The sequence below is a fragment of the Lagenorhynchus albirostris genome, chromosome 14 (assembly GCF_949774975.1).
Source record: "Lagenorhynchus albirostris chromosome 14, mLagAlb1.1, whole genome shotgun sequence".
Taxonomy (NCBI): Eukaryota; Metazoa; Chordata; class Mammalia; order Artiodactyla; family Delphinidae; genus Lagenorhynchus; species Lagenorhynchus albirostris.
The window spans coordinates 24,384,687-24,412,018 of record NC_083108.1 but is presented as its reverse complement, the minus strand read 5'-3'; the positions used below and the strand labels follow the sequence as shown (position 1 = coordinate 24,412,018).

Sequence of the window (27,332 nt, the reverse complement as noted above, 5' to 3'; positions counted from 1 at the left end):
TGCAGCAACGAAGACCCCATGTGGCCAAAAATAAAATTTAAAAATTACAAAAAAAAAAAACAACTATAAGAAAGTAACACGTGGAAATGTTAGAATTAAAAAAAAAAGGTAATAGCAGTAAAGAATATCTAGATAGGTTCAACAGTAGACTTGAAAGAATCTTTTAGAGATAATGGCTGAGCATTTTTTTAAAATAACAAAAGAATCAAACAACAGATACAAGAAGCTCAGAATAACTCCAAAGTATTCCCTAAACAACCCCCCCACCCATACAACAAAAAACCACACAACTAGATGCATCATATTCAAACTACTGAAGACCAAAGAGAAAGAGAAAATCTTGAAGGCAGCCCAAGGAAAAAACAGATTAAATACAGAGGCACAAAGCTAAGAATTACAGTAGACCCCTCATGAGAAATTATGCAAGCCAATCTAAATGAAGCAGCATCAATAAAGTGTTGAAATAAGAGTCAAGCAAGAATGCTATCACTAGCAAAAATATCTTTCAAATAGGAAGGTAAGATAAATACTTTCTCAGACTAAAAAAAGTTGAGATAATGTATTACTTGTACACCCACACTATAAGAAATGTTAAAGGAATTTCTTCAGACAGGAGGAATATGAAACTAGACAGAACTGTAGATCTACACAAGGAAATAAAGACATTTTTATTTTAAATCATTCTAAAGGAAAACTGATTCCAGAAACAAAACAGTAACAATGTATTACAGGTTTATACGTGTAAAACATGTAAAATTTATCAAAATGTCCTTCTACTAATGGGCATCCAATTTATTTTGTTTCCTTGTTTCCATAAACAAGGCTGCAATAAGCATCCTGGTAGCTCTGTTCTTATATATGGGCACTCTTGTTTCTCTGGGAGATTCCAGGAGAGGGATGGCTGAAAAGGTTGTGTTTGTAATGTTAACAGATGTTGCCAGACATTGCATAAGGAGCTATAACAACCCATTTACAATGACAATGTAGGAAAGCTCCTGCTCTCATTTTCTCATGAACAAGTGTAATTGTTCTTTTTAATATTCATTGCCTGAAAGAGTCATCAGTTTTTAATAACATTATATCACAATTTCCCGTAGTGATTAAGTATTTATCAATTCCTCTGAGTGATTCTTGTATTCAAAATGACTGTAGGTTCATGATTGGCCTCTTTTTAAAAACGTTATCATTATGTATTGCTTCTCTTTATTCATAAGTGTATGTTTTATTGATATTAATATTGCTGGGACTTCTCTGGTGGCGCAGTGGTTGAGAATCCACCCGCCAATGCAGGGGACACGGGTTCGATCCCTGGTCCGGGAAGATCCCACATGCCATGGACCTACTAAGCCTGTGCACCGCAACTGCTAAGCCTGCACTCTAGAACCCTCGAGCCACAACTACTGAAGCCTGTGGGCCCTAGAGCCTATGTGCTGCAACTACTGAGCCCACGTGCCACAACTACTGAAGCCCGTGTGCTCTAGGGCCCGCGTGTCACAACTACTGAGCCCACGTGCTGCAACTACTGAAGCCCATGTTCTGCAACGAGAGAAGCCACCGCAATGAGAAGCCTGTGTACCGCAACGAAGAGTAGCCCCTGCTCGCTACAACTAGAGGAAGGCTGCGTACAGCAATGAAGACCCAATGCAGCACCCCCCCAAAAGAAATATATATATATATAAATATAATATATATATTATATATATATATATATATACCATCTTTATTTTGTTTAGCATTTGCTAGGTATATCTTTAATTTTCAAACTTTCTGTGTTACTGAAAACAAATACGGTTAAAAACAACTATGCTGCTAGGCTTTATAATTTTTAAGTCTAATCTAATAGTCTGACTTTTGAGTTTAATTCACTTACATTGTTATTACTGATATCTTTGGAATTTATTCCTACCATCTTGTTTTGTGACTTTATATCAGTAATCTATTGCTGTATAACTAACTACAGGCATACCTCATTTTACTGCACTTCACAGATAACTGTGTTTTTTTACAAATTGAAGGTTTGTGGCAACCCTGCATTATCAGATGATGGTTAGCAGCTTTTAGCGATAAAGTAATTTTTAATTAAGATATGCTCATTTGTTTTTTTAGACAGTGTGTTATTGCATACATAATAGACTTAGTGTAAACATAACTTTTATATGCACTGGGAAACCAAAAGATTTGTGACACACTGTATTGTGATATTCGCTTTATTGAAGTGGTTTAGAACCGAACCTGAAATTATCTCCAAGGTATGCCTGCTCTTCGAAGCTTAGCAGCTTAGAATAGCAATAATCATTTGTTTTGCTAACAATTTGGGCTGGCCTTGGTGGGAACAGTTTGTCTCTGCTCCATACGCTTCACATGGGGCTGCTTGAGTGGCGGTTGGAGAGTCTATTCTATGACAGCTCTCTATCGTAATATGGCTGGCAAGTTGGTGCTGGCTGTGAGCTGGGGGCACAGCTGTGGGTGGGGACCAGAGCCTTTGATTCTTCTTTGCATGGTCTCTTCTGGGCTGCATGAGCTTCCTCACAGGTTGAAGGTTCCAGGAGATTCAATGTTGGAAATCACTTACTGTCACTGCCATTTAGTGTTACTACCAAATGGTGCCACACACAATTTACTGAGGAGTGGCAAAGTTCTAGAAGAGCACGTGAAGCAGAAGATGTTGTGGCCGTCATCTCTGGAATGTATAACCTGCCATATTTTTTTGCCATCCTTTATAAGTGTACCTCTTCCAAACCTGTCTTCCCTTTCCAGCTTCTGTTGAATTAATAAAGCTTTTTGTTATCCTGGCCCCTCCTTTTCCTCTCTGCTGGTTTACAGGCTAAAGATAGCATTTCTATTCTTATAGAGGTAGCCCTTAAAATTTTAACATACACATCCAACTTTAAAAATACTGCTGTCTACCTCCTGAACAAGATCTAAGGAGGTTAACGTACTTTCGCTGCTCCTTGAACAGCAAGCCCCTGACCCCATTTTTCCTTGTTTTGTTACAGTAGCTTAGATTTTTAATTTCATCTTTTAAAAAACCCCATAAATTGGTTTTTAAAAAGTCAATGGTTAACTAAATTTACATATGAATTTCAGTGTACACCACTCTTTCTTGCATTCCACTTCTTTACAGATCTATTCTTCTTCTATTTGAAGTACATCCTTTAGTAGTGCTTTCAGTGAAGTCTATGGCTAATAAACTCTTTTAGTTCTTGTGTGGCTGAAATATGTCTTGATTTTGCATTCACTCTTACATTATATTTTAACTATATATAAATAAGAATTATAGTTAGAATTACAGTTACTTTCTTCTGCACTTTAAAGATATCGGTTCACTTTATTCTGGCATCTATTTCTGTCATGGAGAAGTTTACTGCAAACCTAACTACTGTTCCCCTGTAGAAAATCTTTTTGATAGCTTTTAAGATTTACTTTTTATCCTTTAACACTCTTGAGTTTCACGACCATGTGTTTAGGTGTTGATTTATCTTTATGTATCCTGCTCAGTATACAGAGCATACTTTTCATCTGACAACCTAGTCTCTTCCATAAAGATAATTTGGATAATTTTTTCTCATTACCTTCCAATTTACTAACCCTTTTTGATAGTACCCACTTTAGAACTTATTTTGTCTACCGAGCTTTCAATTTTAATGACTATAGTTTTCATTCTAAGCTTTCTAATTGAATAGTTCTCTGAGTCATGTTCTTATTTCATTTCTCCCTGTTTTTATTTCATAATTATTTATTCATCTCAATGAATATTATATCCTTCATTTATCTTTGAGGGTATTAAAAATACTTAGAGTGCTTTCAAAATTATCCTATTAAATTTTAATTCTCTTTGGATAAATTTACCTTACTTATGATCATGACTATGTTCATGACTGTCTTTCTTAGCATTAAGTTAGATTTTGGCATGTATTTGGAACTTTGGTTGTGTAGGCTCATCTGATGTAGCTTAATCCCCCCAAATCTACAGGTCATGCAGCAGCTTCCTAGAGCCCCCAGTCTGAAACTAGGTCTCACTGTTGGTATCTCAGGGCTGCTGCCCTGCAGTCACATTGAAGGCAGTATAGGCAGGGTCCGTCACCAAGCCACATCCCTCACAACGGGCTCAAGATCCCATCGTGAAGCTGGTTCTGTGTCCTCCCACCTCCCTAGGCATAGAACTTAATCATCATTATTAGTACTTCTATTCAGGCTCTTTACAGTAAGTGGTCTATTCCAGCTCTCAGTTTCTAGCAGGGAACCTGGCACTAGCATGCTGCCTCTCACTGGGCCCCTTAGTGCTACGCCTGCCCTGCAGCAGTTGAGCTCCCAGCCACTCCCGCCTCCTTCCAGGCCTGAAGCTTGGCAGCCTCACTGCTTCAGACCTTGCTATCTGCATTGACGGCTTTTTCTATTTCTGGTTGATCCTGAAGTATCTATCTCATTTTGGGGTAAGGCTATATGTTTTAAAGGTTCTCTTGTTATAGTTCATCTATTACTTTTATGTTTTTGGAACAAAGGGAACTATCAAAATAATCTTGACTATAGCTCTCTCAATTATATTTTCATCTCACATTGGTATTTGAATTAGTAGAAGAGGAAGAAGAAACTTTGAGTTTCAGAATTCTCTCTCAAAGTCATCCAAGAGCAACCCAGTGCGATGCTATGACTACTGTAGTAATACAAGTCAGAATATTAACTTCTGCAGAATTTTATGTTCACAAGTATTCACATCCATTTATGTTAAGTCCTAATATATTAAACTTAAATATCAAAAATGAACTACCTCGGGCTTCCCTGGTGGCGCAGTGGTTGAAAATCTGCCTGCCAATGCAGGGGACACGGGTTCGAGCCCTGGTCTGGGAAGATCCCACATGCCGCGGAGCAACTAGACCCGTGAGCCACAACTACTGGGCCTGCGCGTCTGGAGCCTGTGCTCTGCAACAAGAGAGGCCGCGACAGTGAGAGGCCTGCGCACCGCAATGAAGAGTGGCCCCCACTCGCCGCAACTAGAGAAAGCCCTCACACAGAAACGAAGACCCAACACAGCCAAAAATAATAAATAAATACATAAATAAAAAAATTAAAAAAAAAAAATGAACTACCTCGATAGCTTACAATTTCTGCTTTCAAACATATTGACAGTTTATTCTCAATGTTTTAATAAGTAATTTGCTGCAACAAGCAGGGTAATATACTCAACTCCCAAATAGGCACCTGCTCATTTAAACCGAAACCAAACTACTGACCATTTATTTTATTCCCAAGTCAGGTGAAGTACAAACTGGAAACTTTACATCAATAAGCATACTCCACGGTAGTTTTCTTTCTTTTTTTTTTTAATATTTCTTTTTTATTTATTTATTTTCCTTAGTTTTTTGGCTGCTTCGGGTCTTAGTTGCAGCACACAGGATCTTTGTTGAGGCATGCAGGATCTTTCGTTGTGGAGTGCGGTCTCTTCATTGTGGCACTCAGGCTTCTCTCTAGTTGTGGCATGCAGGGGGTTTTCATGGCGTGCAGGCTCCAAAGCGCGTGGGCTCTGTAGTTTGCGGCACGCAGGCTCTCTTGTTGAGGCGCCTGAGCTCAACAGTTGTGGTGCGCGGGCTTAGTTGCTCTGCAGCATGTGGGATCTTAGTTCCCCGACCTGGGATTGAACCCGTGTCCCCTGCATTGGAAGGCAGATTCTTTACCACTGGCCCACCAGGGAAGATCCTCCACGTTAGTTTTCACTTTTTGTTTTTTGGTTTTTTTTCCGGACGTGCAGGCTCAGCGGCCATGGCTCACGGGCCCAGCCGCTCCGCGGCATGTGGGATCTTCCTGGACCAGGACACGAACGCGTGTCCTCTGCATCGGCAGGCAGACTCTCAACCACTGCGCCACCAGGGAAGCCCTTAGTTTTCACTTTGCATTAACCAATCTGACTGAGGTTCCTTAAGGGTTATACTAACCCTCTTACACTTATAGGAGTTACTAGGTATTTTACTTCTTTTTTATTGTTTCTGTGACAAGTCCTAATTCTAATGCTATCTTTTAAAGATTATTTTCAGCTGCAGATTTACAAATTAAATGACAAGGACATAAAGCTTCTCTGACATTACTCAAATCAACTGAAAATATAATGTAAGAAGCTACAGCAAAGACATTTTATACGCTATCATATTTTGTCATATTGTCATCATACTAGAAAGCATCCTGTATATTTTAATGTTATAAAACAATTATAAAACAAAAATGAGAAATTAAACATAATTTAGAAATTAAAAATAAGTTTAAATTAGGGAGTGGTTGATTATAATTTTCTGACAATATCTATTTTAACATGTAACACTGTAAATCATTTAGATTTTAGACATTATTACAAAAAGAACAAAAAATAACTGCCTTTGCAAAGTGGATAAATTAATGCAATTACTATAACTGCAAAGAATCACATCTCTTAGTTTTAGATATAACTGCTAAATTACACTTTTATTAATTTACAAAACTGGTCCTTTAGGGAAGTGTATAAAAAAATGGACTTACATTTATGGAATAAGTTTTTTTTAAAAAAAGACAGGTTTTAAAATACTAACAAAAATTAGCTTTGTCAGAGATAATATCAGATGGCTCATTGATAGAGAAGCAAAATACGTGGAGAATATTGTGGCTTTTTCATTCATGGTATTTTCTTTTTAGTACATACAGCTTCCGTTCCAGGAATGGATTCCTCGTCAAACAGACTCTCTTCTCAAAAAAAAAAAAAAAAAAAAAAAAGGCAAACTTATTTTATTGTAGAAAATCTCAAATGTAAAAACAAGGGCCCTGAGAAAATGGCTCCATTTTCAGATATTTCTGATGGTTTTGTACACGTTGGTAATGAACACTGAACATGATCTGTGCTAAGTAGTGAATTTACGTCAAACGGACAAGTTGGCAGTTGTGGGAGTATCTTACCCTGTCAACAGCAGTCATGGCTGCTTCATTATATAAACTTCCTTTTCCTTTCAAGAGGGAATTTATACAGTTAAATAGTTTCAAATAATTTATTTTTAGTTTCCTTAAGAGAAGCATATGTATCTTGTTTGTATTAGTTTTGGGGGGATTCCAAGAGAGTTGTCTAAATTTCCTGCATTTTCAGCAGAAAATAAAACCTTCAACAAAATTAATGGGACTTTGCCGAAGTGGGGAAGAGGGGGGAGGAAGCGCACAAGCAAGGCTCTTTTTAAAGTTAACGTGCAAATGGCCTTCAAAGCCAATCATTCAGTGATGGAGTCTTGTTATCTCTATGTTGTTAAAATTCACTGGCACACACGGTGAAAAGCTTTGTGTCCACCATGTTATTTCCAGCCAGTATTGGATTTTTCCCAGAATATCGAGCTTCTGATAGCGAGAACTAGCTTTCTATTACATGCAAAATCACAGCTGAAGAATCAATCCTGTGACCAGAGGAGATAATGCGGGGAGGGGGGGCGGGGGGGAGGAAGGGGGAGGGCAGAAGGCTGTGCTCTAGCACCACCAACTTGGGTAAAACGATGTGGTCGTTTTCTCCATTCCTTGGACAGGGTCTGAATGTGGCCCACAAGCCTAAACTAGAACCCTGGGAAGGCTGTTATTTAAAACATGCTTACTGGTGGCAGAAAGGCAAGATAATGGTGGCTGCCAGGGGCCATGGGCTAACTTCACATGTTTTCCCATACCTGGAAAACAGCCAGAGAACACACAAAAAAGGAACATTCTGATTGAAATCCAGCTAGGCTGCAGTCCCCAACAAGCAGCTACCCTTAGCAGGCTACTCATACTGGGCAGCAAGTGGGGTGCCTAACAGTGCTTCTTACCCCTCCCCAGGCCCTCCCACTGGCAGAAGAGAGGAAGCACACACCCGAGCTTGGAGTTTTTCATATTGTTTTTAAAAATGCAAGGCTTTGCATCAAGAATTAGTGTTCACTTCCATTCTCCAAAATACATTGGTGTTGGGACTTCCCTGGCAATCCAGTGGTTAGGACTTCACCTTCCAATGCAGGGGATGTGGGTTCAATCCCTGGTTGGAGAGCTAAGATCCCACGTGCCTTGTGGCCAAAAAAACCAAGACATAAAAATAGAAGCAATATTGTAACAAATTCAATAAAGCCTTTAAAAATGGTCCACATGAAAAAAATCTTAAAAATACAAAAACAAAACCAAAATACATTGGTGTTTTATTATAAAACCAATGTCCTTCCAGATCCTATAAAAAGTAATATCTAAGTGAAATAATTGTCTATGAAGATGTATTGCCTTTTTAAAAATGGCTTTGACATTGTACTGAGTGCCTCCCATCACCCCACTCTGAGATACAAGAGTTCCGGTTCCAGTGCCAATTCTAACAGTAACTAGCTGTGTGACTTTAGGTAACCACTTAACCTGAGTTGAAGTTTTTTGTTTGCAAAAATAAGTGCTTGTTTTTATTTGCAAAAATAAGTGCTTTAAAAAATCCCTTCCTAGTCCTAGCTTCCTTAAAGAATGTAGAAAATACTGAATTTAGAAAGCACATTTTATTAGACTACCCAAAAATGTAATTAATGTAGAAAAATCTTAGGGTGACCTCAAACTTCAGTAAAATTCAGAATTTACTTTAGATTATCGCAGCACCTAAAATAGTGTCACCGTTCGTTTAGAATGGAAAAAAAAGTCCCAACAAACTTTGAGAATAAAAATGTATAAGGCGAAGCTTGAAAATAATCAGTCTCTAAACCAAGGAACCTACTGATTCTTCTGTATCTCATTTTTTTCAGTGTTTGTTAATTATCTTTGATATTGTTAAGGCACAGAAGGGAAATAATCTCTAAATTGTATGTCAGGGATTTCACACTAATGTCAGAGACCTAATGATGCTTGGTGCCCTTTTTTCTTTCATTCTTGGGAAGAAGGGTAGGTGGTGCTAAGAAGGGCAGTAAAGAATCACATATAAGAGAGCTATTTACAAAGCAGAAATAGAGACACAGACGTAGAGAAGAAACATATGGATTCCAAGGGGGAAAGAGGGGGTGGGATGAATTGGGAGATTGGGATTGACATATAAACACTATTGATACTATGTATAAAATAGATAACTAATGAGAACCTACTGTATATAGCATAGGGAACTCTACTCAGTGCTCTGTGGTGACCTAAATGGGAAGGAAATCCAAAAAAGAGGGGATATATGTATACGTATAGCTGATTCACTTTGCTGTACTGTAGAAAGTAACACAACATTGTAAGGAAACTATACTCCAAGAAAAATTATAAAAAATAAAACAAAAAGAGGGCTTCCCTGGTGGCGCAGTGGTTGAGAGTCCGCCTGCCGATGGAGGGGATGCGGATTCATGCCCCGGTCCAGGGAGATCCCACATGCCACGGAGCGGCTGGGCCCGTGAGCCATGGCCGCTGAGCCTGTGCTCCGCAACGGGAGAGGCCACAGCAGTGAGAGGCCCGCGTACCGCAAAAAAAAAAAAAAAAAAGAAAGAGCTATAGTGCTGATATTTAAAAAAAGGAAAAAGGAAAAAGAGAGGTAGCTACAAGTTAGTAGAGAGAAGCTCTAGAATGAGTTCTAGTCTCAGTTTTGCCCTAGACCGGACAAGTCCCTTTCTGTGCCTCAAATGTAAAACAAATGGGCTCTTTGGGCAATGCAGGGAAGCATTAAGGGACTCAGACTGACTTCTGCTTAGGATGTGGAAAGCTGCAAAGAATGTCATCTCCTACCCTAACAAGGAGGAATAGACAGATAATTTAATAAGTCAAAAGTCTTCTTAAGGCCATCAGAGAATAGTTCTGCAAGGTAATGAAGTGAAATGAATTCCCAAGAGGGACGAGTCCCTCTAAGGAAGGAAGGAACACAAGCACTCCCTCGCTTTTGGCAGAGTGCAGGCAGAAGAGGTGGTCTCCACAGAAAGGGGTAAGAAGAAATCGGCTAAAATTTTAATGGATTCTTAAAAGCTAAGTGTGGTCTAATGTGTCAGTCTGGAAAGCGAGAAACTCAGATGCAGTGGAGTTTGCATTCACCCAAAAGTTCTTTTCCACTGGACTCCACCGAGCGCTCATGAGCCCCTCCACTTGGCTCAAGCTTGCAGAGAAGGTGACCAGCTGCAGCTGGGGGCAGGCACCAAGACTGCTACTTCCCAGGCATTCTTCTCATGCTGAGCAAAAGCCTTAAGCTACTGGGACAGCAAACCCTTTCAGCCTAGAGCACAGGCAAACTTCCACTGTTTCTAGGGGAGAAGTAGGAACATAACCCACCTGCCTCTGAAGAGAAGCAAGAAACCCTCTCACCCCCAAGACACAGGCAAAGATCCTTTTTGTTTTTTAACATCTTTATTGGAGTATAATTGCTTTACAATGGTGTGTTAGTTTCTGCTTTATAACAAAGTGAATCAGTTATACATATACATATGTTCCCATATCTCTTCCCTCTTGCGTCTCCCTCCCTCCCACCCTCCCTATCCCACCCCTCTAGGTGGTCACAAACCACAGAGCTGATCTCCCTGTGCTATGCGGCTGCTTCCCACTAGCTATCTATTTTACGTTTGGTAGTGTATATATGTCCAGGCTACTCTCTCACTTTGTCCCAGCTTACCCTTCCCCCTCCCCATATCCTCAAGTCCATTCTCTAGTAGGTCTGTGTCTTTATTCCCGTCTTACCCCTAGGTTCTTCATGACATTTTTTTTTTCTTAGGTTCCATATATATGTGTTAGCATACAGTATTTGTCTTTCTCTTTCTGACTTACTTCACTCTGTATGACAGACTCTAGGTCCATCCACCTCACTACAAATAACTCAATTTTGTTTCTTTTTATGGCTGAGTAATATTCCATTGTATATATGTGCCACATCTTTTTTATCCATTCACCTGTTGATGGACACTTAGGTTGCTTCCATCTCCTGGCTATTGTAAATGGAGCTGCAATGAACATTGTGGTACATGACTCTTTTTGAATTATGGTTTTCTCAGGGTATATGCCCAGTAGTGGGATTGCTGGGTCATATGGTAGTTCGATTTTTAGTTTTTCAAGGAACCTCCATACTGTTCTCCATAGTGGCTGTACCAATTCACATTCTCACCAGCAGTGCAAGAGTGTTCCCTTTTCTCCACACCCTCTCCAGCATTTATTGTTTCTAGATTTTTTGATGATGGCCATTCTGAGCGGTGTGAGATGATATCTCATTGTAGTTTTGATTTGCATTTCTCTAATGATTAATGATGTTGAGCATTCTTTTATGTGTTTGTTGGCAGTCTGTATATCTTCTTTGGAGACATGTCTATTTAGGTCTTCTGCCCATTTTTGGATTGGGTTTTTTGTTTTTTTTGTTATTGAGCTGCATGAGCTGCTTGTAAATTTTGGAGATTAATCCTTTGTCAGTTGCTTCATTTGCAAATATTTTCTCCCATACTGAGGGTCGTCTTTGGTCTTGTTTATGGTTTCCTTTGCTGTGCAAAAGCTTTTATGTTTCATTAGGTCCCATTTGTTTATTTTTATTTCCATTTCTCTAGGAGGGGGGTCAAAAAGGATCTTGCTGTGATTTATGTCATAGAGGGTTCTGCCTATGTTTTCCTCTAAGAGTTTGATAGTGTCTGGCCTTACATTTAGGTCTTTAATCCATTTTGAGCTTATTTTTGTGTATGGTGTTAGGGAGTGTTGTAATCTCATACTTTTACATGTACCTGTCCAGTTTCCCAGCACCACTTATTGAAGAGGCTGTCCTTTCTCCAATGTACATTCCTGCCTCCTTTATCAAAGATAAGGTGACCATAAAGATCCATTCTTGCTGGTGGAGGGATAGAAGCAAAAACCTTCTAACACTGGGGTTGGGGCCAGGATCCCATACCTATACCAATACCAAGCAGAGGTCTGCTATCACTGGGGAAGGGGCAGAAAACTCCCACTCAAGGCCCACCACAGATACGAGGCAGTTTGGTTGCCAAGGGGAGGAGGAGCAGAGATGCTGAGAAAACCCTATCTCTAAGACCTGGATGCACCCAAGGACTCCTCAAGATTGAGGCTGGACCAGGACAATACAAATATTTCTTCTCTTCTCTAACTCCACTGCAAGGACTGCTGAAAGCAGAGTATGATAAAGGAACACTGAAAAACAACAACAACAACAAACAAGCCCAGGCCCACTCTTTAAGCATAGGTAACAACTGCTGGGGAAATTTGAAGTTGGTGGTACAATGAAGATACAAAACCCAAACCCAAATCCAGTCCCAACTAGAATGATCCAACTCCCTATTAGCAGCCTAGCAGCAGAGGTGTGACCATTTACAGTCACAAATACTTTTTGCTTTAGACTCTACTGTCCTATACATAATGACTGGCATGGAACAGCAAATTATGAGACACATAAAATAAGTTATATGGTCCATAAGTAAAACAGAATATATGATTTGGTAAGTGCTGGGGACAGAGTAGTGCTCCAGACATGTCCATACCTTTACACAGGTTATCATTTAGAGGAGATACACCCTGAGAAGTATTTGGTGCTATGGGAAACTTAGGGGTTGGTGCGGGGGAAGGCAGGAGAAAGAGGCTTCCCAGAGGAAGTACAGCAGAGTGGTTAGGAACATAAGCTCTGGAGTCAGGCCTAAGTTTGAACCCCAGCTTTAGCATTTACTAGCTGTGTGTCCTTGGGCAATTTACTGAATTTCTTTGAGCCTCAGCTTTCTCATCTGAGAAATTAGAATATTACCTGTTTTATAGGATGTGATTAAATAGTACAATGTACTTAACAACATTTGCTGTCTTGCCTAGCAGATGGAAAGTGCTCATTACCTGGTAGTTACTATGATTACTTATTATTAATAGGCAGATACATGTACAAGTTGGTGGGAGAGGTGGATAGGCAGAAGGAACTGCATGTACAAAAGGCCTAATAGTGAAGTGGACCATGGAACAGTAGGGACATCCAGTTTGGCTAGAGTGTCAAATATAAGAAAGGAATAACAATAGGTGAAACTAGATCAAGTAGGCCTCACAGGTCAAGGCAGATGAGTTCAGGACTTCCCTTAGTACAAAGAGGACCTTTAGGGCTCCTTCCAGCTGAGAAGCACCCAAAGAGAGAAGGAAAAACACTTCTGGCTAAAGAACAGCACTGGAGAACTTCAAGCAGCTCTCAGAGAAGAGACACTGAAAAATACCCAGAGAGGTCCAGGGAGCACATTCTGAAAACCTACTGAGGTAGAGATTCAGGCGTGTTACTTGCTAGTCATAGTGCCAAGGGCATGAGAAACAGAAAGGAGATAGCAGAGACTGAAAGTTAAGGGTGTACTTTGGAACTACTATTTACCATTTTGAAAAACAGCAAAGGGAAGACATTTTCTAACAGAATGAGACATAGTACACAAAGCTTTACTAATTAATATATTAGAAATGGTACCATAGAAATATATTTGCTCCTTTCAAAAGAACATCGGAAGAAAAAGAATCCAGAAACATATCCAAGTGTACGTGGGAATTCAATAAATTATATGGAATTTCATATCAGAGGGGATAAATAATTGAATCATTGCTACTGGGTTAACTGAGTAATAATTAAGTAGAAAAAAAGTAAAGGCAAGATCTCTAATTCATTCCTCTCAACAAAAAGAATGCTAGAACACTGAAAGGTAAAAAATAAATCTTAAGGCGGTAGAAAATATACAGGTAAATATTTTCATAATCTTGACCCAGGGATGAGATAGTGAAGACAGGGAGGCTTTTCAAAGTTTGGGGAAAAAAATCCAGAGTTCCTAAAAGAAAAAACACACAGCTTTGAATACAGGAAAATGTAAATCTCTTAAATTGAAAAATGCTAATCAATAACAGAGATGCTACCAATGGCGTACTTACAGAAAAGGCACAGCCTCATAGTCATCCATAAGTAAATAAGTAAAATTTAAATAGTAAACATTATAAACCCATAGAAAGCAGGACAGAAAAAAACAATAAAAAATAAAAACCTAGGCTTCCCTGGTGGCGCAGTGGTTGAGAGTCCGCCTGCCAATGCAGGGGCCACGGGTTCACGTCCCAGTCTGGGAAGATCCCACATGCCGCGGAGCAGCTGGGCCCGTGAGCCATGGCCACTGAGCCTGCGCGTCCGGAGCCTGTGCTCCGCAACGGGAGAGGCCACAACAGTGAGAGGCCTGCATACCGCAAAAAAAAAAAAAAAATAATAAAATAAAAATAAAATAAAATAAAATAAAAATCTAAATGAATAAATAAAAAACAGAAAAAACACCACAAGAGAATAAGCAAATAAATTTGCTCCTTTTAAAAGCAAACAAAAGATAGACAAAATGCTTATCAGGAAAAAGAGGAAAAACACAAATATAAAACATTAGGGAAGATAAAAGGACCATAACTACAGATATGGAGGACATTTCAATTAAAATTCTTCGTACAATTCTCTAAGAAAATAGACAATCTGTGACAAAAATGCAAAATTAGAAAAACTAATGATATACTATTAGCGAGATTGTAGGAAAACTGGAACTCTCATGTTATGTTAGTGGGAATGCAAAATGGTACAACCTCATTGGAGGAACATTTGACAATATACAGAAAAACTACATGGGCATTTGCACTTTGACTCAGAAATCCCACCTTTAGGAAGTGATTACAAAGGTACATCTGCACATCTATGCAACAGCATATGCACAAGGCTATTCATTATGGCATCATTTGCAATAGTGAAAGAAAACAAAATGTCCATCAATAAACTATGGTATGTCCACATAGTGGAATACTATGCAGTTGGGAAAAGCAATGAAGATGGCTTTACACTAAGATGAAGTGACCTCTGGGACTTACTGTTTAAATAGCAAGGTGTAGAACAGTACACATGGTATGTTATCTCCTGAGTAACAAAGAACTTAGGGAAGAGAGAGAGTGTGTGTATGCAAACAGAACAAAACAAAAAACAAAACAAAACAAAACCTCTGGAAGAATAAACTAAAAATAATACAAATAAAAATAGTTACCTTTAAAAGAAGGGAAGAAACAAGAAGAGGGAATAGGGATGAAAGCAAGACCTTCCTAGGTACACCTTGTTACACAGTTTTGACTTTGGAAACATATACCTTACATAACCCAAAATAAAATTAAATCAAGAATTAAAAAGAATTCTCTAAAACCTGACAACAAACTTGAATGATGTATCAGAAGGATGACACAAGGATACAGACATAAGAATTACTTCATGTGGCTTTGGAACATAGTAGTTTGACTGTATGTGAGTATAATCTTAGTAGAATATTAAGTAGAATATATTCTAAGGACAAATAGAACTGAAATATCAAACTTTATTCAATAGTCTCACTGTTAACAGTCACACTGGTGGCATTATTTTGAAGCTATAGATTACTTAATGCAAGTAAATAATTATGTTAATGCTTTTGGGAATCAAGGTTTTCAGTGTAAGAGAGGAGATACAAACATAAAACTGAAGAAATAAAGCTAAAAGTTCATAATGTTAAATGTGAATTTAAAATCATAAACAAATGACTTTTTCTTTGGAAAAATGTATATATCTTTATTAATAGTCCACTGAAAAGGTCTAGTAGTAATGACAACCAAATAGCAATGGGAACATCAACTGTCAGATTATATTCTCTAAACACTATTCACCACCAAAAAAACCCAAACAAACCCAAAAGAAAAAAAACCCCACCCAACCCAAGTCTTCTTGAAAAGATGACTGATACTAGGTCCGTAGCAGAAAGTACAGAATATGAGCTGGGACATCTTGTGCTGGAAATCAAGGAAGCTTTTAATGACTAGTGGACTGTGTTAAAGGGACCCAGAAGTCAACATGATGTGATAACAAGTAACCAAAGATAAAACTTCAAAGAGCTGAGCTTCAAATATGAGACTTCTGGAAGGTGGAATAGATGTTTTAGACCGACTCTCTCACCCGAGAACTGCTATAAAAGCTGGATATGTGCATGTACATATCCATACACACTGTTTAATGTCCTCAGAAAGTCATCATACACATTTAATGGCCTCAGAAAGCTATCAAGGCAGTAAGAAATTATTAGTGCAAGATTTAGGAAAAAAGGAAGGCCCAGAGGATAAATCTGGCATTTAGAACAACTTTTCCCATAAAGGTGTACGCTGAAGTATAGCTGAGAGCCTGAGTAGCGGAGTAGCTAAGAAGCTTAGTGTAAAGTTCGACAGGGTCAAAGGACTTGAAGAAGGCAAGGACAAAGATTGGAATTCAGGGTCTGTCGAAGAGGGGCCCAGGTAAATTCCCTCAGGCTTTCATCTGAAAGTCCACGAGCTACACATGAATTGTCAAGAGTAAAAAGAAAAAGATCACCCCTCACAGAGACTCAAATCCAGCTTTGAAGCATCTTAATCAGATAGGATTAGGCCAATCTGGGTGTAAAGCATTCCTAGCCTAGACAGTTGCCACAAGCAAAAATCTTCTCTGGAGGAAGAAAACCTTACCCAGGGCCTCTAATTATCTCCAGAATTTTTCATATACAGTGTCTCCCACTTAATAAAAATAACTAGGCACTTCTAAAGAGAAGCACATAACCAAAAGACAAGAGAAACAATAGACAGTAGAAACAGACCCACAGGGAAACATCAGACATGTACTTTAAAATAACTGTGCTTAGCAGATTTGAGGACAAGACTGAGAAGTCTGGCAGAGAATTGGAAACTACATAAAAGAACTGCATGAAAAATCTGGACATTAAAAATACAATAACTGAAATTAAGAACTTAATGGTTGGGTTAAACAGCAGATAAGACACAACTGTAGAGAAAATTAGTGAAATAGAAAATAGTTGATAATAAAACATCCAGAATAAAGACAAAGGAACAGAAACAATATTTCAGAGGTACTAGCTGAGAATTTTCTATAACTGAGGAAATACTTCAAGCAACAAATTCAAGAAGCAGTATAAACACTAGCAGGATGAATTTGACCAAAACCACTCTAAGTAAAACTGCTAAAAAAACCAACGACAAAGAGTATCTTAAAAGCAGCCAAAGGGGGACAATCTGTGATAAATTCTTCTATCTATGTACTTATGATTTATGCACTTTTCTGTATGTGTGCAATACTTCATTAAAAAGTTTTTTTTAAGAATAAGAATGCAGTGGGTGTAAACATATTCAATATGTAAAACTCCATGAGTTAGACAAGCAACAAAGACTGTATAACACAGGGAACTATACCCAATATCTTATAATAACCTATAATGAAATATAATCTGCAAAAAACCCTCCAAATCACTATACTGTACACCTGAAACTAACACAATATTGTAAATTAACCATATTTCAATTTTAAAAACCTCCATAAGTTTACTAATAATCCTTTAAAAGATGAGAGAAACCTCTCACCCCTAAAATCCACCAATTCATTGGAAAACATTATAACTAGACCACCAGCTTCTTACTCTGAAAATTAAAGATTAAAAGGGAGTAATTAAGCCTTTCCTTTATGAACTGCATTTCACCTAGCCCCATCTGATGGAGGAACATACTTCTTTATAGAATTACAGCTAGTAACTATAAAAAGAAACAATTTTGAAAAATCAAAATATTACAATTCTTAATCAACTAATTTTGGCAATAATATTCAATGAACTGTAAACTATTAGATAAAAATCTGAAGTGAATCTTCACAATGGAGAAACCAGGCTGTCCCCACCTGAAATCACTGATCTTAGCATCACTGAAAGTAAGACAATGTCTCCTGATGTATGGGGCAAACAGTTCCACCTATGAAGTATTCTTGCCAAGAAAGATGAATCTGAATCTATTCAAGCCTTTAGAGCTAACTTCGATGTACAGTAAATATGAGGGACACAGAACAAGTTAAATAATACCAAAGAAAGCAAAAGGACATATTCAGAATATGGAAGAGTCTACAGGACAAATGGCTGTTTTTGCAACTTGAGAATGGTATAGGAAAAAAGAAATGGAGAAGGAACGGCTCTAGATTAAAAGAGATTTAATAGATATAACAGCTAAATGTGTGAATTTTATTTGGATTCTGATTTTAGCACATTGCCAATAGCCCTATTTGAGACTACTGGAGAACTCTGATTACGCTGTATATTAGATTACAAATGGGAAATATTGTTACTTTTGTTAGGTATGATAATGATAATGTGATTATGAAAGAAGCTGTTATTTTTAGAGATGCATACCAAAATATGAAGGAGTAAAATTCCAAGATGTACTTTGAAATAGTTCAGCAAGGGAAAAAAATCAAAGGTTCAGATGAAGGACGTATGACAAAATCTAATCGTCAAATCTAGATAATAGGCATATAGGGGTTCATTAAACAACTTCTGTAATATGTTTGAATTTTTTCATAATAGAATATTTTTTTAAGTTGACAATTTGAATGAAAAAAGTTATCTTCGTAAATACAAATTGTTCAACTTGACCTATAATTAAATAAAAAATGTGAAGAGAATAACATGAAGAAAAAGGGAAAAATGTGTCAGAGGTAATGCTGTTAAAAAGGATTGTGCTTATATAATTTTATAAGTAACTCCTTTACATCTTTAGGGAATATACAATTACTATGCCAGTTAAGCTTTTAAATCAGAAGAAAAAGATAGTTTCTCATTTTTTTCCTTAAAGGAGAGTAACAATAACTGATTTTTAAATATGGTAAAGTTAGCTCAAAAATGAAAATAAAAACCAGTGTCACCAAAATACTCAATGAAACATATACTTATCAAAGTCAACATCATACAAAAAATTCTACAACCCAAATAGTTTCAAAAATTCTAGAATGATGCAATATTAGGAAATCTATTGATGTAATCATGTAAATACTCAAAGAAGAAAAAAGTTATGATCACCCTAGTCGATTTTTAAAAGGAACTTGAGAAAAATTAATTATCATTTCTCATTTGAAAAGTTTTTTGGTAAAGTAGGAAAAAGGGGCTTCAACTGAAAAATGCACAATGGACACAAACACATAATTCACAAAAGATAAAATCATTAAAATATGTTCAACTTTCTAGTAGTTAAAAAATGCGCAATAAAATTATAATGCTGTATGTTTTTTTTACACCTATCACAATGATTAAAAATAACAAATAAAGTAAATTCCCAATATTGTCAAGAAGACAGGAAATGGACATTCTCAACAGAGTACTGATGGAAGTGTAATCTGAAACAACTTTTCCAGGGATGAATTTATAAATATGTACTAAAAGTCTTAAAAAAATAAGACTTTTTTTTTTTGGGGTCCCTGCAATTCTTTTTTTTTTCTGTCAGTGCCAATTAAATGTTTTTTTCACAAGGATGTTTCTTATAAGGTCAAAAATCGGATTAAATTCGATGACCCTATGGTCCCTGCAATTCTAATGTTAGAAATTTATCCTAAGGAAATAAGTAAGACTGTGCTCAAGGATTCAGCCCTGTGGATGTTTATTGTACGAGAGAAAAAAAATGCTCATCATCCCTGAATTAGTTTTCTATTGCTGCCATAACAAATTATCACAAATTTAGCAGTGTAAAACAACACAAATTTATTATCTCATAGTTCTGCAGACATTCAGGTAGGTTTGGTTGGTTCCTCTGCCCTGGTCTCAGGAGACCAAAATCAAGCTGTCAGCTGGGCGAGGCACTTATCTGGAGGATCTGAAGGAGAATCCCCTTCCAAGTTCATTCAGGTTGTTGGCAGAACTCAGTTCCTCATGGCTGCAGAGCTGAGTTTCCTATTTTCTTGCTGGTTGTCAGCTGGGAATCTCTGTTAGTAACTTATGTTGCCTGCATCACATTGTCCCCTCCGTCTCAAACCAGCAACGGTGTGTCAAATCCTTCTCAGCTTTGAATCTCTCTGACTTCCCCTTTTGGCATTTGTCTTCTGCTCCAGATGGAGAAAGTTCTCTGCTTTTAAGGGTTTCCGTGTTTCGATTTGGTCCACCTGAATAAGCGAAACTAATCTCCCTATCTTAAGGTTCATAAACTTACTCACATCTGCAAAGTCCCTTTTGCTGTGTAACTTAACATATCCATGGGTTCTGGGGATTAGGACATGGACACTTTTCTCTACCACAATTCCTAAGGGTCATTACGCCTACCACAATCCCAAATGTCCAACAGTCAATGACTGGTTAAATAAATTATAGTCCATCTGGATAATGGAATACCATATAGTTATTAAAATGATGGGTACTGGGCAACTCACTATGACATGTATAAAAGATGGCAATGGACTGATAGAAGGTCAGAGATGAATAGGTAAGTAATAAAGCAAGTTTAGTAAAATGTTCACTGTAGAATTTAGGTGGTAGGTATATGGGTGTTCACTGTAAAATTTTTCAACTTTTTTGTATATTTGAAAAATTTCAAAAAACAATTAACCCAGTGATCTTGCAGGCCCTCCTCCCCACTCAATCAATGGTCTTCAGACTGTACTGGGTGAAAATCTAGGTGTCTGTGAGATTTCTAGCAAAGCAGCAGCAAATAAGCTTTTGTGTAAGGTTTGTACAGAGACTAAGTCTCAAATAGCATTAAATAGCACTCCACTTTACTTTTCAGATAATTAGCAAATTAAAATAAAAAAGCAATAATATAGGATGCATTTTTTGAATTGTTAATGTAAAAACCAAAGAATATCTTTTTTTTTTTTTTTTTTGCGGTACGGGCCTCTCACTGTTGTGGCCTCTCCCGTTGCGGAGCACAGGCTCCGGATGCACAGGCTCAGCGGCCATGGTTCACGGGCCCAGCCGCTCCGCGGCATGTGGGATCCTCCCGGACCGGGGCACGAACCCGTGTCCCCTGCATCAGCAGGCGGACTCTCAACCACTGTGCCACCAGGGAAGCCCCCCAAATTATATCTTACACTTGAGGCATTTTTATTTTTAAAATGGAAGTTCCCTCTAACATGTAAAACTAATGCTATCTCTATTAATTACTTCTAGTTGGGAATAAACAAATCTATCCCACGGTTTAACAAAATTTGACAAAACAGATTCTCAACTGATTGAAATAGACAGTGAAATGAACATAAAATAACCACAGAAGACAATGATTTCACAAACAGTAACTGAAGGCCAATGTCATGACATGTAGCATCGTCTTAAGCACTGAGAACAGATTCTAAGGCTATAAAATAAAATGCAGTCCTTGCCCTTTATTTGTTGCTTTTACTAACAGAAGCAATAGTAATAATAAATCAAAGTTTCCTATTACATACAGATGTAATTGGGATGTATGTTAACTCTAACGGGCACTAAGTCATATAACTGTATTGTTTTCTGACTTGCACTTTTATGTCTATTTACAGAGAAGTGCTTCCATGACACTGAAATTTGAATTTTAGAACATTTGTGTGCATTACAATGAAACGCTCTGAGCTAACTGTGAATCTGAGCTCTTTAAGAACCTAAATGCTATTGTTATACTAAATAGTTAATCCTTTTAGGAAATAGTATGTTCAAAAATATTCCAAGTTGGGCTTCCACTGGTGGCGCAGTTGTTAAGAATCCACCTCCCAATGCAGGAGACGCGGGTTCGAGCCCCAGTCCGGAAAGATCCCACAGGGAGCAACTGAGCCCATGTGCCACGACTACTGAGCCTGAGCCTGCGCTCTAGAGCCCGTGAGCTACAACTACTGAAGCCCGCGTGCCTAGAGCCCGTGCTCCGTAACAAGAAAAGCCACTGTAATGAGAAGCCCGTGCAACGCAACGAACAGTAGCCCCTGCTTGCCTCAACTAGAGAGAGCCTGCGCGCAGCAGTGAAGACCCAACGCAGCCAAAAATAAATAAAATTTAAAAAAAAAATTCCAAGTCTACTGCTGAAATATAGGTGACCCCTGATTGAAGACAGCTTGATTTGAAACCCATTGCGTTATAACCATATTCCATATATGGCCAAAGGTTGTATTTATGGTTGCTTAATGGCTGGGACCAATGCCTACATTTTGTAAAAACACACTGCCAATGCTCACGATTCAGTCAAGGTCAGTGGCAGTGAAGGTGACTCAGTCTGCTGCTACAATTAGAGTAAGGGAATCACTGAAGAGTTGTCATGGCAACTACCTATCGCCCAGCAATTACCATTCAAATACTTTGGAAGGCAATCCTGTATTAAACTTGCAAGTTATTTCTTGTGGCAGAAACTAATTTTAGAAGCAGTTTGAAGGTCCTTAGAGTAATGAACAATGCTTACTACAGGAAGAGTTACTAAAACAAGAGTTACTAAAACAGTCTAAATGTTATTGGACTTATATTTTCAAAAGCCTCAAAGGCACCCAAAAGCTTATACAGAACCCAATTTTTATCTTGCTGTTGTTTGTGATATAGGGTTATAAAATACAAATTTTTCACTCACTGAAATCTGTTTTTCTGTTTCTATAACATGAAATTGATTTGGGGGAAAGGAACTTAACATGTGTAACATTTATAAGGATCTGACTTAAAACGGCCCACCTTAGGATCACAGTTTAGCAATCGAGTCATGAGCTGGGGCTGCCTGTCATTTTGCTATTTGGTGCTGATTTCTTGGTAAGAGATGCTTAATTTTATTTTCTGGACATTTTTCCTGGACAAAAGTTTGTAGAAACAACTATCAGTATGTAAAAGATAAAATCAAAATGGGGGGGGAATGTAACATGAAGGAAATCCTTCTTTGAGAGGCAAATGAAAGGTGATTTGAACATAGAGAAAAAGGCTATTAAAGGAGTCCCTTCAGTCAAAATTTACTTGACAACAAGGAATGTGATTCCCCCTTTCCTTTTCTCTATTGCACGTCTTTATCAATTTGGGAATAAGGAAAACTTTTTGTTAGGCAGAAGATACAAAATGCAAGCAAAAGACATTTTAGGGTAATGAGTACCTTGTAACAAGAAAACTTTCTAGTACTAACGCTAGTATCATTGGCAACAAAGCTAAAATTTGCTTGGTAGCATTTCTCACTTAAAAAAACCCCACAGTGACAGTACAAGGAAGTAATGTAATGAAGATGCAGCTTCTTCTACAATGTGTAGACCATTAAGTGGCAATTTAATGGTAATTCTCTTTGGTCAGCTGTCCTGTAGGTTTGTAAATAAGAGACAGACAATTTTAGTTTTTCTTTAGTTAAAGGAAAACCATGGTTTCCTTAAGGTCCAAAGTCAGAAATGTTGTTAGATGTGCACCAGCTCAAGTGGCAAAGACTGAACATGCTGTTGCATGTGAGCAACAGTCACAGATGTGAGTGCAAGAGAAAGTCTTTTGTGATTGACGCCATTCACTTAGCTCTGGCAAGGACCTACATGTGCACAGCTATGATTACAGAGAAACCTCTGCCTCACTGCATCAATAAAGTCAATGATCAGTTCAAACTTTCCTGATCATCACTTGGTTTTACCGCAAGATCATACTGCGAGCTAGGTGAACAAGAACTCTCAAATATCCAAAGAACAAGAAAACGGCAGTATAAAATCAATTTTAGCAATTTAGTTGCTTTCTTAATAAAAATGCCTCTCCAACCAAAGTGTTTAGGAAGCCGTTTTTCTCCTTGTATGTGTGTTTGATTTATATTTAAGAAACATGTGGTGACATTATTTCAACTAATTTACTGGCTATTATCCAACAGTCACTGCTAACTCTAATTCTTTGGGGTGCCAACAAACTAAATAAAAGAATGATTAGAACCTTCTTAATGGCTTCAACTTTATGTCATTCAAAATTTGAGTAAATTGGGAGAGGAATTGGTCGTGTTGAGCAAAAAGAATACAGAAACTGCAAGACAGACATATAAAGACACAGAGGGAGAAATTAAAATCTCATTAGCTGCACACACACAAAAAACAGTTACAAACTGCCTTTTACAAAAGATCTCAAAAACAGTTGCTATTTGAATATTCCTTATGCCTCCTAAGAGCTTTGATAACAGCACGGATACTGAACACCTGCCCAGTATTCTGTGCTCCCCTGTAATTTAGTGGCCTTGGAAGGTCTGGTTCAATGTAGCCTTGGCAGCTGGGGAAATTTTATTAACTCCTTCAGGTTACCAGGCTAACTGGTACAATTTAATCAATTCTCCCAATAGCTATTTATTAGTTAACTCAACATTCCCAGATGAAATTTGTCATTTACTTAAAAATACTGAATGACTGGCACTTTGAAAAGGCACTGGACCAGGCCCTGGATTCAAGCAGTGACCAATGGATGTAATCCCTGCCTATATGGAGCTTAGACTCCAGTGGGAGATTACTGTGAATTGTGGGAAATCCTTCAAGGCAAAGAAAAAGGGGGAAATGGGAGGATAAAAAAAATACAATTTAGTCCAAGACTTGAACACAACAGCACAGGGAGTGTCCCATTTAAGACCACATTATAATGCTTTCAAGAGTTTCAGTCAATGTCATTAGAGATTTCCAATTAAATAAAGAAAAATACCAGAAGTAGGAGAAAATACCTAATTGTGGAATGCATAATTTACTGGCAGTTTTAGCCAATCTCTCTTGAATTACCAAAAATCAGACTCGGCATTATAAAGCGAGGGTGCTGACAAGCTTGTTATTACTTTAAGACTTAGAGAATAATATGTTAAACTCAGTTTTGAAGATAATCTCAAATATTTATTGTACATGTGTTTGGTTTCCTGTTCTTTATTTCTTTCCCCTAAACTTCTGTTTTAATTTTTATCAAAGTAACAAATGAACATAGTGTGAAGGTTAAGACTACTACTAGATTTGAAACAAAACAAGAGCAATCCCAGGACCCATCCTCCTTTCCCTTCTCCTAACTCCCACTCCCCAGAGGTGAGTATTTTGAACCATTTTAGCTACTTCCTCCAACATCTGTCTTCTTATTTGGAAATAATAATGTGTGCTGGTATTTCTTAATTTTAGAATTTTCAAATATCTATTGACTTCTTGAAAAATGAAAGGCTTTTCCTCTTCTAAATTCATTTTAGAATCAGCTTGAGGCTTTCTGATTTACTGAACTGAAAATATCCATTTTTAAACCACCATATGAAGGAGACAACTAAAAAGAAACATGTATATCCAAGCTAAAATGCTGAAAGAAATGAAACAAGATTTAACTGGGAATCTCAGAATAAGATCATGCTTCAAATTTTACGACACTGCTTTGAGACAATGGCAGTTAACCGACTCCCCATGTATCTGAATATCTTATCTGTAAAATGAGGGAGAGAGAATAATAATTTCTCTTGCTTCATTACTAGAGTAGAATCTGAGTCTGTTTAAGAGTTGGACCATTTTCCAGAGCACCCTCTAAATTCAGTTAGGCCTCTTAACTGTACCCTGTGGCACTGCTTTTGACCTGACAAATTTATTTTGTAACTCTCAGAATATAATGAATCCTAGGTGGCTGTTTTATTCCTTTTCTTTTTCTCTTTTCTTTCTTTATAAGAGTCTGGCGTTCTCAATAGTCACAGCAGTGATCCTGCTGGCATTCTCTCTTGCTCCTGTGCTATTACATTTAATTTGTGTGCTTTTATAACTTTGTACTTACGCCCACGGGCTTTTGAACAATGGGCACCCATTCAATAAATCCAAGAAATAAATGACTTAATGATTGTAAGTGCTTTGAACTCAATGGACAGAAGGCTTTACATAAGTAATATAATAGTAAGGACACTAGGATGAAAGATTGAAAAGAAAAAAACAATCTAAAGCTTTTTCAGACACACACACTCCCTCTCCCTCTCTAATTGTCATTCTTTGTTACATAGCACACGTTTTCCTCATTTGTACTCGGTTCTCAAAACCTCTTCCTCAAGTTTTTTGAGGGGAAAATGACAAACATTTGTAAAGCAAAAATACATTTATACATGCTTTCAAAGAGTATTTCCTCTGAACCACGGATGGGATGGTGAATGCACCGTTTATTATATAAGGTAAGAGATACTTAAAAACATCCTGCAATCCCATGGAAATTATATCAGTGCTATGAGGAAACCATTTGGAGCTTCCTATAACCTGAGTTGTGGGAATACTGTACATTTTGACTTTAGTACTTTTCACTTGGTTTATTAAGCATAACTTAATTTAAAATCTGATAACGTGTACATTTAAAGAAAAGTAATCAGGATACTTAGCTGTAAGTTTATTATGATGAGTTGTTATTAATTACAGTCCTTATGTATAACCTGCATTTTTTTTCTTTTCTTTTGGCCTCACTGCGTGGCTTGTGGGATCTTAGTTTCCTGATCAGTTTCAACCCAGGCCCCAGCAGTGAAAGTGCTGAGTCCTAATCATTGGACTGCCAGGGAATTCCCTAACCTGCAGAGAGAGAGAGAGTGTGTGTCTATTCACCCAAATGAATTTTATTATCACTTTATCAATTTACATTGAAAAATTACATTAACTTTGACATATTAATTTGTTAAGGATGAAATCTTCAGAATTTCAGAGCTTAAAGTTTAGAAAGATACATTATTTCTCCACTGATTTAGGCCTTATTTTATCTCTTCATTAATATTTTAACATTACCTGGGACATCCCTGGTGGTGCAGTGGTTAAGAATCCACCTGCCAATGCAGGGGACATGAGTCTAAGCCCTGGTCCGGGAAGATTCCACATGCTGTGGAGCAGTTAAGCCCCTGCACCACAACTACTGAGCCTCTGCTCTAGAGCCCGCGAGCCACAACTACTGAGCCTGTGTGCCACAACTACTGAGCTCATGTGCCGCAACTACTGAAGCCCGTGCACTCTAGGGCCTGTGTGCCACAGCTACTGAGCCTGCGTGTTGCAACTACTGAAGCCTGCATGCCTAGAGCCTGTGCTCCGCAGCAAGAGAAGCCACCACAATGAGAAGCCCACGCACTGCAATGAAGAGTAGCCCCTGCTCGCTGCAACTAGAGAAAGCAGTGCAGCACAAAGACCCAATGCAGCCATAAATAAATTAAAAAATTTTTTAACATAATTCCTAGGTATTTGTTGTTAATTTATTCCTAAATATTGCCTAACCTGCATTTTAAACAAGCTTAACTATTATCATTAGTCCACACAAAAAAATGCTAAGAAGTAGGAACAGGGGTAGACACATATTCTAAGGTAAGAAAGGTTAACCAGGAGACTGAGAATAAACAATGTGGTACTCTTTCTTTCTTAGACCTCGATTTAAAATATCCAACCCATAAAAAAATCTTCTCATGATTAATCTAGCTACCTGTCAACTTATACTATTCAAAATAATTCCCATTTTTACACGCCCAGATACCATCTGTGTTTTGCCAAGTCCAGTGCATATGTTTTAATCCTCATCTCATCCTCAATCTTCAACCCACGGTTGGTTCACCATTTCTTCCTCTTTAAGATGTGCCAACTTGACATCATGCATTTCCTCATCTATCCAACTTCTGAAGGTTGGGGGCCCTTCAGGGCTCCGGACTGATCCCTCTTTCCTTCTCATGCCACTTTCTCTCTCATTGTGCTC

At 37.9% G+C, this 27,332-nt stretch overlaps 1 protein-coding gene across 1 annotated transcript in view; it reads right to left on the bottom strand.

Moving 5' to 3' along the window:
* DYM (dymeclin) overlaps nt 1-27,332 on the bottom strand; it is a 372,708-nt gene that overhangs the window by 77,465 nt on the left and 267,911 nt on the right. The window lies entirely within an intron of this gene.